A 17,111-nucleotide genomic window follows, 5' to 3' on the forward strand; every position below is an offset into this window, starting at 1 on the left:
ACATTTATAAATATATAAATTATATATAAAATATATGTATATAAAATATATATAAAATTATGAATAATTAAGATAATAAAAGTATGATATTAATTTTATAAAATGTGGATATATTGTACTGGATATATATGATTGAGTTGGTATTTATGATTAGAAGATACTATTCTATGGCGATCATTAAAAAATGTGGAGACAACAGATGCTGGAGAGGATGTGGAGAAATAGGAACACTTTTGCACTGTTGGTGGGAGTGTAAATTAGTGCAACCATTGTGGAAGACAGTGTGGCGATTCCTCAAGGACATAGAAATAGAAATTCCATTTGACCCAGCAATCCCATTACTGGGTATATATCCAAAGGATTACAAATCATTCTACTATAAGGACACGTGTACATGAATGTTCATTGCAGCACTGTTTACAATAGCAAAGACCTGGAACCAACCCAAATGCCCATCGACGACAGACTGGATAGGGAAAATGTGGCACATATACACCATGGAATATTATGCAGCCATCAAAAACGATGAGTTTGGGTCCTTTGTAGGGACATGGATGAACCTGGAAACCATCATTCTCAGCAAACTGACAGAAGAGCAGAAGATCAAACACCGCATGTTCTCACTCATAGGCGGGTGTTGAACAATGAGAACACATGGACACAGGGAGGGGAGCACTACACACTGGGGTCAGTTGGGGGGAAATAGGGGAGGGACGGTGGGGGGTGGGAAGCTGGGGAGAGATAGCAAGGGGAGAAATGCCAGATGTAGGTGATGGGGAGGAAGGCAGCAAATCACACTGCCACGTGTGTTCCTATGCAACAATTTTGCATGTTCTTCACATGTACCCCAAAACGTAAAATGCAATAAAATAAATAAATGGGGAAAAAAAAATATACTATTCTAAAAAGTAATAGAAATCATATCTTGGACATTATCCTATGTGATAGAACTAAAAGTCAACATATACTTTATTTCTCTTTCAATAGTAAGGGAGAAATAAAGGATATGTCAGCATTATGGGTGGCTTAAATTTTATGCTTTGTGCTTTTTTGTAGTTTCTAAAATTTCTCCCATGAATGTGTAAATATGTATCACTTCAGTAGTCAGAAAATGATTATATTATGAAAGGTAATGAATTTCCATTACCGAGGCATTAATTAGGAGCTGTATGTTTTAATTTACCTGTTTTTTTGGGGGGCGCTGGGGTCTTGCTGTTGCCCAGGCTGTAGTGCAGGTACTATGAATGCATGTGATCATAGCACACTGCAGCCTTAAACTCCTGTGCTTAAGTGATCCTCCTACCTCAGCCTCTCAAGTAGCTGGGACTACAGGTATGTGCCAGCATGCCCACTGAAGTTTACCTTTTTTTTTTTTTTTTCAGAGACCTATAGAAGGAAGTTCTTTCTACATTGGATGGTAAGCTGGAATAGATGGCCCAAAGATCCAACTCAAATACTTTCTGTTTTTCTGTTTATAGTAGGAGGAACATTAGTTGGATTCCTAAGACCTGGGAGCTAGACCTGTGTCTATCCCTATCCTCCACTTAGGTTTGCAATTCAGTTTGGCTTTTAAGCCTTTGTTTTGTTTGAATGTAGAATGAGAGTGAATAATGCCTTTAATCTTTCTAATTTACAAGGATACTGCAAAGACAAATGAAACAACGAAGCATCTACCAGAAAAACATCTTTTTTTTTTCTTTTTTTAACTAGAGAAGTCTCACTCTGTCACCCAGGATGGAGTGCAATGGCATGATCTTGGCTCACCGTCAACCTCCACCACCTCGGTTCAAGCGATTCTCTTGCCTCAGCTTCCTGAGTAGCTGGGACTACAGGCACATGCCACCATGTCCGGCTAATTTTTTTTTGTAATTTTAGTAGAGATGGGGTTTCGCCATGTTGGCCAGGCTATTTTCTAACTCCTGATCTCAGGTGCTCTGCCTGCCTCGGCATCCCAAATTGCTAGGATTACAGGCATGAGGCACTGTGCCTGGCCATTTTTAAGAGCAATACTTGTGTTGTTTATTTTTGTACTGCACCCAGAGGCTTAGCCATGATGTTACAGTTCCAGAGCTCTACATCCCAACCATTCTCTGGCTCTCAGATTTACCTGGAGCAGGTCACCCTCTGACCTTTCAGGGCTGAGTGACACATATTTTTCCTTTTATTTGCCAATGCCTGTGTTACAGCTCAGGCTCCCAGCATTATGGTATATTCCCATAGTTCTGACTAGGCAGGAGCCATGTGAGGACTACAGCCATAACAAGCTGTAGGTGTTCAATCAATGTTAAAGGAGTCCAGCTGAGTTGCTTCTTTGCTCCTGTGTGTTCTCACTTCACTTGAAATCCTTTGATTACCTTGGTTGGGGAATCTTGGTTGGGAGCCCTCTGAACTTTCTTGGAAATTGTCTAGACTAACTCAGCAGAGAGCAGTTTTAATAAGGCTGACAAGACAGAGATGTGAGGTTGGTGAAAAGTGGTAGCTGTGGTTGTGCTGGAATGAGATGGAGTCTGGGGTGGAAGATTTGGGTTCTTTTCTGAGTTCTTCTGTCATTAGCACGTTGGTTGACCCTAGTTTCTCCAACCTGACCAGGGAGGAGCTAGACTCTGGGATCTTTAAAATTTTGTGGGGAGCTATTATCTGTGTTGAACCTGTGATTCCAAGTTAATGACCTAGGTTTCAGTCTGGCCTCTGTACGGTCTTGGGGAAATCATTTCATATCTTTGAGCCTCAAGAATTACATGAAATTAAGTATCTGTAATATCCAGGGCTATGTCTAGTGCCCAGTAGGTTCTCACAGTATTCTTGCCTGCCATCCTCCCCTTTAGTCAAATGGGGATAAATTAATATTCATCAAAATGTTAACAGACTTAGAGTGCCCTCACATAGAGCCACTTACATTCTCAGAGGAAACTCTTAATGGTGGTGTCAAAATAAATCCAGACTTAGCAAGGACAGCCTTTATTCAAAAGGATTATTGTAGGTGGGGTGTGTGTGTGTGTGTGTGTGTGTGTGTGTGTAAAATGAGAATGGGGAGGGACTGTGGCAACAGGGAGAATTACTGACCTTAAGATCTGCGATTGTCTCAGGAGCTAGGCGAATAAGGGTTTTCTTTTATAAAGAGGAGTAAACAAGGCTAGAAAGAACTGTGGTGTGGGGACGTGGGATGAAAGAGTGACATGACCAGATAGTTTATCAGAAACATTTTACCCTGAGGTCAGCCTGTTCTCTGGAGGGGCTGTCTGCTGGTTGAGGCTGAGAGTGGGTCAAAGTTCAGAGGCTTGTAGGAGGGAGAGAAATTTAACCAATTTAACCAAGTTAACTTCTTCTTCTTTTTTTTTTGAGACAGAGTCTTGCTCTGTCACCCAGGCTGGAGTACAGTGGTGCGATCTCGGCTCACTGCAGCCTCCACCTTGTGGGTTCAAGCAATTCTCCTGACTCAGCCTCCCGAGTAGTTGGGACTACAAGTGCGCACCACCGTGCCTGACTAATTTTTGTATTTTTAGTAGAGAAGGGATTTCATTATGTTGGCCAGGCTGGTCTCGAACTCCTGACCTCAAGTGATCCATCCACCTCATCCTCCCAAAGTGCTGGAATTACAGGTGTGAGCCACCACGTCCAGCCAAGTTTGGTTAACTTCTTATTTTGTCCTATTGATCAGTGAGGATGAAACAGTTCAGCTAATCATTTATGAAGCAAAAAATGGGAACTTGGAAGGTCTGTGTCTAGCCTTGTCATAGGTAAACAAGTGGCATCTGTGAATCATCTCTCAGTCATATGGGGAATGGTGGTTTTTTATGGTAAACCATTTTCCACAATGCAAAATGATGTTTGTGCCCTTCCCCCCATTCATATGTTGAAACCTTAATCCCCAAAGTAATGGTATTTGGAGGTGGGACCTTTGGGAGGTAATTAGGGTTACAGCCCCCATGATGGCGACTCGTGCTCTTATAAAAAGAGAAGAAGACATGGCATCTCTTTTCCTGTGTGCACCTACCAGGGAAAGGGCCCTCACCAGAACCAAGCCATGCTGGTACCCTGATCTCAGACCTCCAGCCTTCAGAACTGTGAGAAATAAATGTTTGCTGCTTAAATTATCCGGTCTCTGGTATTTTTGCTATAGCAGCATGAATTAAGACTGTGGGGGATATCTTGACCTTCCCTGTTTTTCAGAAGCACAGGGCTCAGATAAAATTCAACGTCATCAATGGTTAAAACTTCAGGATCCAAAGGCATGAATCCCAGTTGCTGAGTTTCAGGTTCTGGTAGGATGTTGGCAGGTGGGTGAGATCTTTCCAATGCTTCTCAGTGCAGATTCTGCTGAGCACCTGTTGGTGGAACTCTGGAAGGAACTCTGGCGGGTCCTTGGTGGATGAGGTCAGAGGCCTGTGAGAGGAAAGGAAAGGGCCATGAGAATAAGATCACCTGAAACTGACATGTTCACTAACAGCTTCCTCTAACCAAATTTCAGCTGACCATACACAGCCTTGTGTTTTAAAATGCAAGCAGAGAAAAAAAAAAAAAGATGGGGAAGATTGTTTCAGTTTTCCAGGCTATTCCTTCTCACTGAAAGGAGAGCTGGGAGAACTGGATTATCGTCAGCAGCATCAACAACCAAACTCTTAGCTAAGCTGAACCTCCCTTCCTGAAAAGGGGTGTGTGTGCCCGCATGTGTGCGTGTGTGTGCGTGTGTGTGTGTGTGTGTGTGTGTATGCATGCATATGCGTGCCAAGGGAGCAGGCTTTTCCTAAACATAGGGATAGGAAATGATAGGAAATGGGAGAAGACATCCCCAGAGTTGCAAAGCCCTTCCAGGGCACCCTTCCTTATGGAAGAACTGGGTTGTGGAGTGCAGCTAGTTCAGGAAGGGAGACAAAGGGAAACACGAATGATCATACACTTTTTCTCTATTTCGAATGCCCCACCTCTTACAAAGGGCTCAGTGAAGAGCTGGATATAAAACCTGACTCTGCAACTTACTGTCAGGGTGACCTCGGGCAGTCATTTCACTCTGGATGATGATTTTGCTTCCTTATCTGGAAAAATGTAGAAAACTTATCTTAAAGGGTCATTAGGGAAAGTTCAGGCCATGTGGCAGGTACTTAACAGATGGATAATAATAAGAAGGGAAGGGAAAAGGGAAAGACACTGACATTCACTGAGCTCTTGCTTTGTAAGGGATGGGGCATTCAAAATAGATAAGAAGAATATGGTGTTGGCTCCAACTAATCAGATAGTGGCCACAGTGTTCAGGTTCCTTGTTACACCAGACATCAATTCCTTAACTGCCAGATATGAGATGTGTGTGTGTGTGTGTGTGTGTGTGTGTGTGTGTGTGTGTGTGTCTTGGGGAAAGGCCTGGGTTAGCCAAGGTGGTAAGTAGGTTTAGGGTAGTAGCTATTTACCATCCCTTACAGAAGTAGTATATTTATATAAGTAGTATATTTATATTTCATTTTCACAACAGTTACAGCCAAGTGCAATATATCACTTAGGGTAGGTCCAGAATACTTCCTTCCTTCCATGTTCACCTTTGCATTATTGCTAATGATACACATGTCTGGTTTGTAGGAAATTCAAGTTATGGTGCAAGAATAGGAAATGTCGGCCGGGTGCGGTGGCTCAAGCCTGTAATCCCAGCACTTTGGGAGGCCGAGGCGGGTGGATCACGAGGCCAAGAGATCGAGACCATCCTGGTCAACATGGTGAAACCCCGTCTCTACTAAAAATACAAAAAATTAGCTGGGCATGGTGGCACGTGCCTGTAATCCCAGCTACTCAGGAGGCTGAGGCAGGAGAATTGCCTGAACCTAGGAGGCAGAGGTTGCGGTGAGCCGAGATCGCGCCATTGCACTCCAGCCTGGGTAACAAGAGTGAAACTCTGTCTCAAAAAAAAAAAAAAAAAAGAATAGGAAATGTCTTCCCAGGGAGCTTCCTTTCTAATGAAGTATTTCCCAGAGTGAGGATTTATACTAGGGCCTATTAGTTCATCAGGTGAACAGGAAAAGAATAAAAGGTGATTTTAAAAGTTACAAGGAACATAGCCATACAAACACATGTTGTGATGGCTAATCTTATGTGTCAACTTGACTGGGACATAGGGTGCCCACATATTTGTTTAAATATTAATCTGGGTGTGTTCATAAGGGTGTTTCTGGATGGGATTAACTTTTGAATCAGTAAAATGAGTTAAGCAGATCACCGTCCCCAATGTGGATAGGCCTCATCCAATCTGTTAAAGGCCCGAATAGAACAAAAAGGCAGAGTAAGAGAGAATTCATTCTCTCTGCCTATCTATGAACTGATGCATCTATCTTCTCCTGACTTCGCAATTGGAATCAGCTTGGAACTTATAGCACTGGCTCTCCTGGGTTTCCAACTTGCTGACTATAAACTGTGGAACTTCTCAGCCCCCATAACCATGTCAGCCAATTCCTTATAGTAAATCTCTCTCTTTCTTTATGTATATACTCTGTTTTTCTGGAGAACCCTGACTAATACACATAGGAAGGTGGGTCCCTGATATTGGCAGAGGTGAGAGGACACTCCCGGGGCCCTTGCAAGATGTGGGTGGTCATGGTACGTGTGCCTCTAAATGGTGGAAGGGCCTCTGTATAATGTTGGCTCAGGGCCTAGGATCCGAGCTTCTGTTCATCTTATAGGAAACAAGGCCAACGAGAGTGAGCTGTGCTGTCCCATTGCCGTTCCATCCCGGTTAATCATCCGACTGTCTCTTCTCTAAATACCAGTTGAGAATTTAAAAAGGACTTTTTTCTCTTCCCCTCCCATTTTGCAGTTTGTTGATCTGATTGGTTCAGTGGTTCAGGAATCCATCTCCATGATAATACTACTTTACATTTACTTGTTTGTATGCCATTTTACAGATGACAATGTCAAGAATCACGTCATGCTGTCACAGAAAGAGCGCTGACACTGGATGGGGAGGAGGAAAGGTTCCCACACTGGCTGACGAATACCATAGTCACTCTCCTTTCACACATTCCAACCTGAGATACACTGTGTATTGCACAATAGTTTTGTTTTAAAATTCAACGCCTGCAAACTTTTGGAAAGGGGAGCAGTATGGATAGGAGACTGGTTCTAGAAAGAGGAGTCCCAAGAACAAAACCCAGCTCCACCATTGCCTGTGACCTTGGGCAAGACCTAAAACCTCTCTGGGCAACCTCTTTTAGCTAAAACATCATCCCAGGCTTCCCTTCCTGTTTCTGCTCTACGTAGGCACCACCACACTGCAGGCAGAGAAGGGCCAATGACCTCACCGTGGCCAGCAAAGCAGGCCTATTAATAGGGTCCCAGGCTGCTCTGGCTTCCCGTCTTGGGTGCCCCCAGGGCCGGCTGGCGCCTCCCTGCTTGCTCTCCCCGCGGAGAACTAGCGGAGCCGACTCCCCCTACACTTCCGCCTCCCTCTCTGGTCTTAGCCTCCAACAGGAAGGGTGGGCTCTCGGGGAAGCACAGCCTAGAAGAGCAGTGATATTGGCTTTAAGAAGAGAAATTGAGAAGAAAACAAATCTCGACTCCTCCGCTGTCGCTCGCCCTGTCATCTTTCCGGGGGACAGAGGTGGCCCAGACGTGTGCGGAGGAGCAGGAAGGACGCACCAAGCTTTTGGCCTCAGGTGAACCAAGTGCAGAAAGTGCAGAAAAGTATCCCTCGCCTGATGCCACGCCCCTTCCTCCTCCCAATCCCTACTAAAGCCTCCGGACAACCTCTATATGGCGACTCTCCAAGTCCCATCCACTCCGAACTATTAGGCGAGCGCGGACACCGCCCGCATTACCCTCGGTTCCAGTCCTCCTACCTCGGAGGAGGGGCTGCAGCCCTCAGGGTCAGAGGCGGAGCAGACGTCTTGGGGCGCCCCGGCACCAGGAGGGAGTAAACCTTCGGCGGGCGAGGGCTGTGGATCCCTCGGGGCGCCGGGACCGCTCACCTGGGCCCGACCCGGCCCGTTGAGATGGGCTCGGTCTCCTCAGCGCTGGCGCGGTCCCGCAACGCCGTAGGGCAGTCGGGTTCGACTCAGTCACCGCAGCCTGAGGCGCCACCGGCTGCTCCCGTTGCTCTCGGAGAACCATTCGCGCTCGCTAAAACCCAGAGGCCGGGACCCCGGCGTGCGGAGACACCCTTCTCTTCCGCAGCCCGTGAGGCACAGCCCGCGGCGAGGCGTCGGGAAGAGCCGCCGAAGTTGGCGAGGCAGGAGCTGTCCCCGGTGCTGAAGTGTGCGGCGAGTATGTCCCAGCCCTGCTGGCCCCGAAGCCGCAGCGCGGCGGGTGAGTTTTCTTATCTTGCTTAAAGATCTCGGAGAGCTGCTGCCTGGAGACTTTCTGGGGGAAAAAGAGAAAGCGCTGTCTCCCAGCAGGATTTTGCTTTTCTCGTCCTCTTGCCCATAACTTCTTTTACAAGTTAGGATTGATTTCCGGGTTCAATAGGGGATTATTTCATTAGGACCATCTTTCACAGAGGTTTAAACAGTAGCTGGCAAGACAGTTTACACCCTAAGGATCCCTTTCTCCAGCTTTGTACCGGCGCCGGCACCATGGGGAGAAGCCTTCCTTGTTGTCTTGGAAAGGCTAGGTAAAAGAAATACCTTTTCTCGTCTCTTCCCACGGGAATTGGGAAAAGGGCCAGAGATTCCTGCTTGTCCCAAACTTAGCTACACGTGTGACAAAGGAAGCCAGCATTTGAACCAGTCTCTTCTGAAAGGACTTGAGGTGTGCAGTTGGGGGAAGACTTGCTTTTAGGGTAGACAACATAGGAGAAGTAAAAAGAGCACACAAGATTTGAAGTCAGAGGTGGAAATGCTGCTTTCATTGTGATCTTGGGCAGCATACTCCCCCTGTGCCTCCGGTTTTTCATCTGTAACACAGGGATGATAATAATTCCATCTCACTAGGGAGCTGGAAAATCTGACCACACAATGTAAGTAGAAATGCTGTGAAAACTGTAAAATGCTATGTAAATATTCAGTATTACACATGAACCAGATCTTTGAACATCTTCAGCTGAGGGAATAGTGAAACTTAACTCACTTTAAAATTTTTCGTTTGAGATATTCAAAGATTCCATTTAATCAGGGCAGAGCTCTTCTGCCGGTTTTGTGCAACTGGGAGGAAAATGTCTTAGTTGGTACATGTGATTTTAAAAAATCTCGTACACTGGAAATGTTGCTAAGTACATCTCTGGCCTTTTGGTCTCATGTATGAATCCTCATTTCTTCCCAAGCAAGTCTGTGGTGCTCACAGAGACTTTTGACTTTTCAAAGTCTGTTGACTTTTCAAAGATTCAGTGGATTAAGTGGACAATGAGGCGGACTGGCTTACACTTTTACTGAGAGATGAGGATTCATATATTCTTATTCCCTTGAAAGTTTTCAGAATGTTAAAAGAAGACACTAACACACTGTCCTTTCAAAGGGAGATTTATCATTGTAAAACATGTTGGTTTCTTCCACCAAAAGACACGCCTTTGTGGTATTAAGTTTAATTACAAACATATGTAACCATTAAAGGATTATTACCTCATTAATGGAAAGAGAATCAGATCAGGAGTCAGGACACCTGGGTTATCCTAAGCTCAGTATCCTTGGGCAGGCTACTTACATTCTAAGCTTATACAATCTGCTTTTTTAAAATGAGTACAGCCAGATTGGCCAGATGTGGTGATCCCAGAACTCTGAGAGGCAAAGGTGGGTGGATTGCTTGAGCTCAACAGTTCAAGACCAGCTTGGGCAACATGGCAAAATTCCATCTCTCCCCAGTATTCAAAAAGTTGGCTGGGCATGGTGGTGTATGCCTGTAGTCCCAGCTACGCAGGGGGCTGAGGTGGTAAGATAGCTTAAGCTGAGGAAGTTGAGGCTGCAGTGAACTGAGATCATGTCACTGCACTCTAGGCTGGGTGATAAAGTTAGACCCTGTCTCAAAAAAAAAAAGAGTACAAATATAGTTACACCATTTCCTGTGCCATGAAGCTCAAAGGACATTATGGAGGCAAAAATGGTTGTGTGTAATAAATATAGCCCAAGAGTAAGCCATTATTAAGGAAAATTAATATTTTTAAATGTGTAGATGCATATTTAGTTTTTATAAAATCTGTCATGGTCTACCAAATATAGGATGAAACATGGGTTTCTTTGTGAAACTCTTTTATATAATTTTTTTTTGTGTGTGTAGGGGTATCAGTTCAATTACAAACATATGTAACCATTAAAGGATATTATCACATTTTCCCCCTCCCTCCCTCCCTCCCTTCCTTCTTCCTTCCTTCTTCCTTCTTCATTCCTTCCTTTGTTTGCTTTTTTTGAGACAGGGTCTTGCTCTGTCATCCAGAGCACTGTCTGCAGTGGTGCAATCATATCTTACTGCAGCGTCAGCCTCCTAGGCTCAAGCAATTCTCCCACTTCAGCCTCCTGAGTAGCTGGGACTGAAGGTACATGCCACTATGCCCAGTTAATTTTTATATTTTTTGTAGAGACAAGATTTTGCCAGTTGTCCAGTCTGGTATTGAACCAATCTGCCATGTTGGCCTCTAAAAGTGCTGCACCTGGCTGTTTTTCTTCTGCTTTCACTAGTGTGGGCAGAAGATTTGGACATTGCAATTTATTCATACATTTATAATGGCAGAAAACCAGTTTCTAGGAATTTTCATTGAATCAATTTCTGTTCTGGATTTGATGACACCTTGGAAATACTTCTAACTTTAACTTTTTGATTATACAAGAATTTTTTCAATCCTTTCCATTTTATTTCATAAGAAATATATGCAATTAAAAATTACATTCTGAGTTTTATATCACCTAGGATACTTATGCAAGGTTATTTGATTTCTATATTTTGATCTTTTTTGAAAGAGTGATATTTAAGCTCAGGTCTTTGAAGAGTGGTGGGTTTAGATAGCTGGAATTGCAGATGAGGCTCATTTTTATCATCTGTAAAAATGAAATGAGTTGTCTTTAGCAATGAAGCTAGGTGGCCTTTTGCTGAGCTAGATTGAATTTCTCCAGATATTGTGTGGAATAGCACAGAACTGGGAGTAAACTAGCCATGCTGCAATCTAATACGTGTACTTTATAAGCTAAGCTGAATATCTATCTATATATGTATGTATAAGTATATATACATAAACAGTATTGTTGGATGCTATTTTATGAGATTGCAGGATGGATGCTTTTATCATCACTTTATAGATGAAGACATTAAGGGATAGAGAGGTTAATTAACTAGTCACATAGCTAGTAAATGACACACTTTAAACACAGGTCGTCTGGTTCTAAAACTATATTTTCTTATCCTTTTCTCTATGCTGCTCATCTTAAATTCTGTGTGCTTATTCTTCTTTTGTTAACCCTTTAGTTTATTATTAATTTATTTTATTTTATTTTTGAGACAGGGTCTCAGTCTGTCACCCAGGCTGGAGTGCTGTGGCACCAACTTAGCTCACTGCAATCTCAGCTCATTGCAACCTCTACCTCCCAGGCTCAAGCGATCCTCCTATTTCAGCCTCCTGAGTAGCTGGGACTACAGACATGCATCAACACACCCAGCTAATTTTTTGTTTATATTTTTTGTAGAGACAGGGTTTCACCATGTTGCTAAGCCTGGGCTCAAGTGATCTGTTTGCCTCAGTCTCCCAAAGTACTGGGATTATAGGCATGAGCCACTGCACTCAACCTAGTTATTATTAGCAGTGTCTTTTGAAAATTTTATCTTGTTCCAGATATGGTCAGAGGAACCAAGGGAAAGTATTTTAGTCCTGGAAGGGAGGTGTCAGAGTATTAAGAGAGAAACAGTCACCTTGGGTATTACTGGGGTGGTAATTAAAGCCAGGGAACTTTAATGGGAAAGTACAACTCAGGGTACTGAGTCAGCTGTCTCTCCTCACGGAAATTTAACCGCTTTGAGCCTATGGGATTTGTTATGCTAAGGATGTTCCACTACTCCTTAGGCATCACGTTGTGAAGATTAAATAAGATAAGGTGCCAAAGCCCATTTGGGGACCTGGCGTATGTCAGGTGTGGATGTTTTGTATGTTTGTCTGTTTTCAAAGCTTTGTTTTCAGACCTCACTAGAGGGAAAGAGGAAGCAGTTTAGCACATTTTCAATGAGAAGTTACCTCAGAATAAACAAATAATGAAATAAAACACTAATTTAGAAACAGTTAACAGCTATTCTTCTATTGCCTAATAATCTGAAGTTGATTATGAGAGGCTCCTAGCTTTTGTTAGAAATTCCTCTGGCTGCAGAGAGATCTTGACGTTATTGATTAAAGTGGTTTTTTTTTTTTTTTTTTTTTTTTTTTTTTGGTTAACAATCTGTGTTTTAAAATTATTGAGGCTCTTTTAAGTTGCTTTTTTTGTCTTGCTCCTTTAATATTTTGAAAAAGGTGCGTCAAATGCTGATTTTGAAGTGTTGCCACTATTCATCAAATAGCAGTCTTAGAGCATTGTCTTGCTGACTTTTGCTTCTTGGTTTCCATCTACGTCTTCTGTGACTCTTGATGACTTTACCATTATTTGCCTCTAGCTGGGTCCTCTGAGACACTAGGATCAGTGAATTTCAAACATTGGTGTTTATCAAAATCACCTGGAGAGATCATTCCAGCAGCTCAGGCTTGTTGCCATGAGATAGGACTAGAGTCTTGGTAGTTTATCCAAATTTCCCAGGTGATTCTGTTATCAGCAAAGTGTGTATCACAGTCACCCAGAAGCCTGCTAAAACACACAATCCTGGGACCCTCCTCTCGAGTTTCTGGTAAGTCTGACAGGCAAACTGAGAGTTGCATTTCTTCTTTTTTATTTATTTTTTGGGACAGGGGCTCACTCTGTTATCCAGGCTGGAGTGCAGTGACACAGCCACAGCTCACTGCAGCCTCAACCTCCTGGGCTCAAACGATCCTCTCACCTCAACCTCCTGAGTAGCTGGGACTGCAAGTGCAAGCCATTATACCCAGATAATTTTTTTTTTTTTTTTTTTTTGGTAGAGACAAGGTCTCACTATGTTGCCCAGGCTGATCCCGAACTTTTGGGTTCAAGCAATCCTCCCACCTCAGCCTCCCAAAGTGTTGGGATTACAAGTGTAAGCTACCACACCTGGTCTTGAGGGTTGCATTTCTGACCAGTTCCCAGATGCTGTGGATGCTGCTAATCAAAGGGTCACGCTTTGAAAACCACTGTTCTATGAGTAGAAATATTCCCTCCCGGGAGGGCAACTAGCTATTGGGTGTATTGTGTTAGCCATTATTGAGTTATTGGGATCTGGGCAGTGCTGTGCAGGAAAGAGATTCTGGATTTATGTCAGATTATTATTTATCCAATCTCTCTCTTTCACCTCCCTAGCCCTTTTGCAACCACTCTCTTGCCAATTTCTAAAATATCAGGATACTTATGATCCTTTACCAGCGATGCTTTTAATTTGAGATTAACATTTTGGGGTAAATTTTAGCTGAATTGAAAAGACTGACCAATGTGAAAATAAAACTTTTGTGATTTTAAAGATTGGTGCGAGCTTTGAGCAGTGGCAGTATCATAGCCGATGAGGTTTAGCCGAGGCGTGATTATTGCTGATTAAAGATTGGTGTGTGCAGTCACAAAAAAGAATGAAATCATGCCCTTTGCAGCAATATGGATTTAACTGGAGGCCATTATCCTAAGTGAATTAATACAGGAATAGAAAACCAAGTATCTCACGTTCTTACTGATAAGTGGGAACTAGACATTGGGTAGATATGTACATAAAGATAGCAACATATACACTGGGGACTACTTGAGAAGGGAGGCAAAGTCAGGGGAAAGGGTTGAAAAACTACCTGTTGGGTACAATGCCTACTACCTGTGTGACTGCCTCAATTGTACCCCAAACTGCAGCATCATGCAATATGCCCAGGTAACAAACTTGCACATATACGTCTTGAATCTAAAATTAAAGTTGAAATTATAAACAAATGAAAAACAAAGATTAAAAAAAATAATAAACACTGGTGTGTCGATGGTGAAGCAGTGACACCACCTGTGCCTTAACCCTCAACATTCATAGCACCTGCAACATGTGTCCCTGTGCAGAGTTAATCCAAACAGACACGAGAGCCTTCTCAAGCTTAGGTTAGTGACAGGCAATACTGATGAGAATGCACTGTGCTGGTCAAGTGTGGGGCCCCTGTGGGTGTGGCATTACCTCTTGGAACTGCTTTCCCCGACACACTTCCTTTCACCTAGGATGCAAGTCCGGGTCCCAGAGTCTTATCAAGGGAGAAAAGTCTCAGGCTCACTTTCTTTTGATTCTCTTTCCTGGCAGTTACTAGAGTCATTGCTTTCAAAGTCAGTCTCACTTTGGGGCAGAATCAAGTAACCTGCTCAGCCGCCAGTGGTACATTTGCTCCTGCTGGGTGGAAGACATGGGGAAGAAATGCTAGGAAGCTTCTGTACTGCACTTTACAGCTTAGAAAATCCCTAGACAGCCTCTTTAACATTTGATCTTCAGGACAGTTTTTTGAGGTAGATAGGACAGATGGCCTTATTGTTCCCCTTTAATAAAGGAAGGGAATTTAAATCAACTTTTTATTTATTATTGATGACATGCTTTATCCTAGATCACTTGCAGTTAAACTTTCAGGAGTCCCATTATTAATTCTTCCAGGCAGCATGGTGCCAGAGAAGGAGGCTCTGGAATCTCGATCCTGGGCTCCCATACTTCCTGGATATATGCACTAATTTCCCTGAGCCCATTTTCTTACCTGAAAAATGGCAATGGTATTGATCTCACCTAAACAAGGCAATTTATGCAAGGTACTTGGCACATGCCTTGGGGCCTGCTAGTCATTTAGTCAATATTGATTATAGACACATGAACAGATCAGCCACGCAGGTGAGTCTGATTTGTAGTCCAGTTCTCCTTCCACAATGCCATGATGATTCTTCAGTGGAAATTAAACAACAACTGGAGCAAGGAAGGTGGGAAGGAGAAAGGGAGTGGGACGACAGAGAGGTGGAAGGCAGCGAGGAGGCCAGCAAAAGCCACAAAGCAGTCCATGTCGCCTTAGAGGGTTGGGGCCCTGGATCAGCAACTTCTGGGGTAGGACCCAGTCCTACATATTTATGTCATTCTTAGTGTTATATTTTCTGTAATTTACTCAAATTATTCAACCTAAATAGTGATGTGTGTTAGTTTTAATCTGCTTTCTGGGATGAAAACCCTTACTTTAAAAAATACCCTCCGTAGTGTTCACAGCATCCTTTTGAAAGTCTAAGAGACTGAGAACTGGGATCAGGTGAGATCATGGAGGTTCAGGGCTTTAAAAACAGTATGCACACATCAGACACTGATTTTTGTGTAATGGCTGAGATCAGGAACACAGACTCTCACGTTGAGCCGTGGTTGGCAGCAATTGAAGCTAATGAGCAAATCTTACAGGAAACAGATGTGGGTGCTGCTCAAACTTGCCCTTCTCAAATATCATCTCCACTTTAAACTCCTTGAACCCGGGTGAAAGATATTTAAAAAAATATTTTAACCAGTTATTAATTTTAGTTTGTCAAGTTAAAAAACACAAATCATACTTGCATTTGCACAGTTTTCACATTACTTGAACAATTACAATCTTACTTGAATCTCATAACAAACCTTTGAGGTAGCCAACACAAGCACTATTATTACCTGCTCCCCACCTCCTTTTTTTGAGACAGAGCCTTGCTCTGTTGCCCAGGCTAGAGTGCAGTTGCGCCATCTCGGCTCACTGCAACTTTCACCTCCTGGGTTCAAGTGATTCTCCTGCCTCAGCCTCCCTAGTAGTTGGGATTACAGGCCCATACCACCACACCTGGCTATTTTTGTATATTTAGTAGAGACGAGGTTTTGCCATGTTGGCCAGGCTTGTCTCGAACTCCTGACCTCAGGTGATCTGCCCATCTCAGCCTCCCAAAGTGCTGGGATTACAGGCATGAGACACCACGTCCAGCCTATTACCCCATTTTTACAAACAAAGAAACTGAGGTTCAGAGTAGTGCCAGGTTCGGAGTAGTCTCTGGTCACACAGTGGACAGAATGAATTAGGGTTAGAAACCAGATCGTGGCCTCTGTGTGTGCATCTACAGCTCTGCACTGGCTGTGTTTAAGCTGTCACTGTGGAGCACAAGCTCCTAGACAGCAAGAGGCATGCTCTTTTGCATCTATGTGAGCAGCAAAGCCCTGGGATTTTTCCTTCTCAGCCAATGAAAAATGTGGCCAAGTTGCTAAATATTTGTCATTTCCCAGAAGGAGGGAGTCGAAGCCCAGGGCTGGGCAGCCACTGCCAGGAAGGATGGGAACATTCTTTAGTCTAGAAGTAGCAGGAGCCTGCTGTGCCCTCCACACACTACCAGAACAGTAAAGAATTTCAGGTTTCTCCTCAGATGACTGGATTTTTGTGAAGCTACTAATGAGGTCACCCCATACCCCAAGGGCTCACTCTCCTGACAGAGCTGAAGTTAACCCCTAAAGGAGCCTTTCTGGGTAGAGAGGGAGTACTTAGAGGGGCTGCTTTTTTGCTCTCTATTGTTCTCTATACCTACTATTTTTTGAGTACTCTTTTTAGCAAGTTCTGTCTTATAAATATTCTGGAGGATACTAGGAAATTGTTAACTTGAACAGTATATGAACTAAAGTAGAAGTCTAAATTCAATAACAGCCTCTTTTTTCCAAGGTTTGTTCCCCCATAGTTTCTTCTACCCAGATTGTAGATTTCAGGAGGATTCGGTGAGGTTGCCGTTTTTTTCCCTGCCAGTCAGAGTACCGGGCTCCCTTACTGATGTCAGAGATCTTCCTAAGAGACCTCAGTAAAACTGAAGACAAAATGATAAAAAGAAACTATTAGATCAGTACATGCATAACAGATTCACTTATTCTTCTTGGTATCTGAGTGGGTTTTGCTTGCAGCCCAAATGCTCCAGGAATTGGGTGGTCCTAATTTCCATGCTGCTTTGTAGATTATATGGCAGGGCAGTTCAGAAAAAGCTTTTAAAGCCCTGTCTGGCTGCTGTTTGGGACTTCTGTTTGTTTGTTTTTTGTTTGTTTGTTTGGGACTTTATTGATTCCTGGACTTTGACATCCTTTTTTTTTTTTTTTTTTTTTTTTTT

At 43.4% G+C, this 17,111-nt stretch overlaps 1 pseudogene; it reads left to right on the plus strand.

Annotated features, from left to right (window-relative positions):
• The first annotated feature begins 13,507 nt into the window (after nucleotides 1-13,507).
• Nucleotides 13,508-13,667, plus strand: LOC116557614 (annotated as a pseudogene).
• The last annotated feature ends 3,444 nt before the right edge of the window (nucleotides 13,668-17,111 follow it).

Source organism: Sapajus apella, unplaced genomic scaffold (genome assembly GCF_009761245.1).
Source record: "Sapajus apella isolate SASKATOON/1434 unplaced genomic scaffold, GSC_monkey_1.0 scaffold19, whole genome shotgun sequence".
NCBI lineage: Eukaryota > Metazoa > Chordata > Mammalia > Primates > Cebidae > Sapajus > Sapajus apella.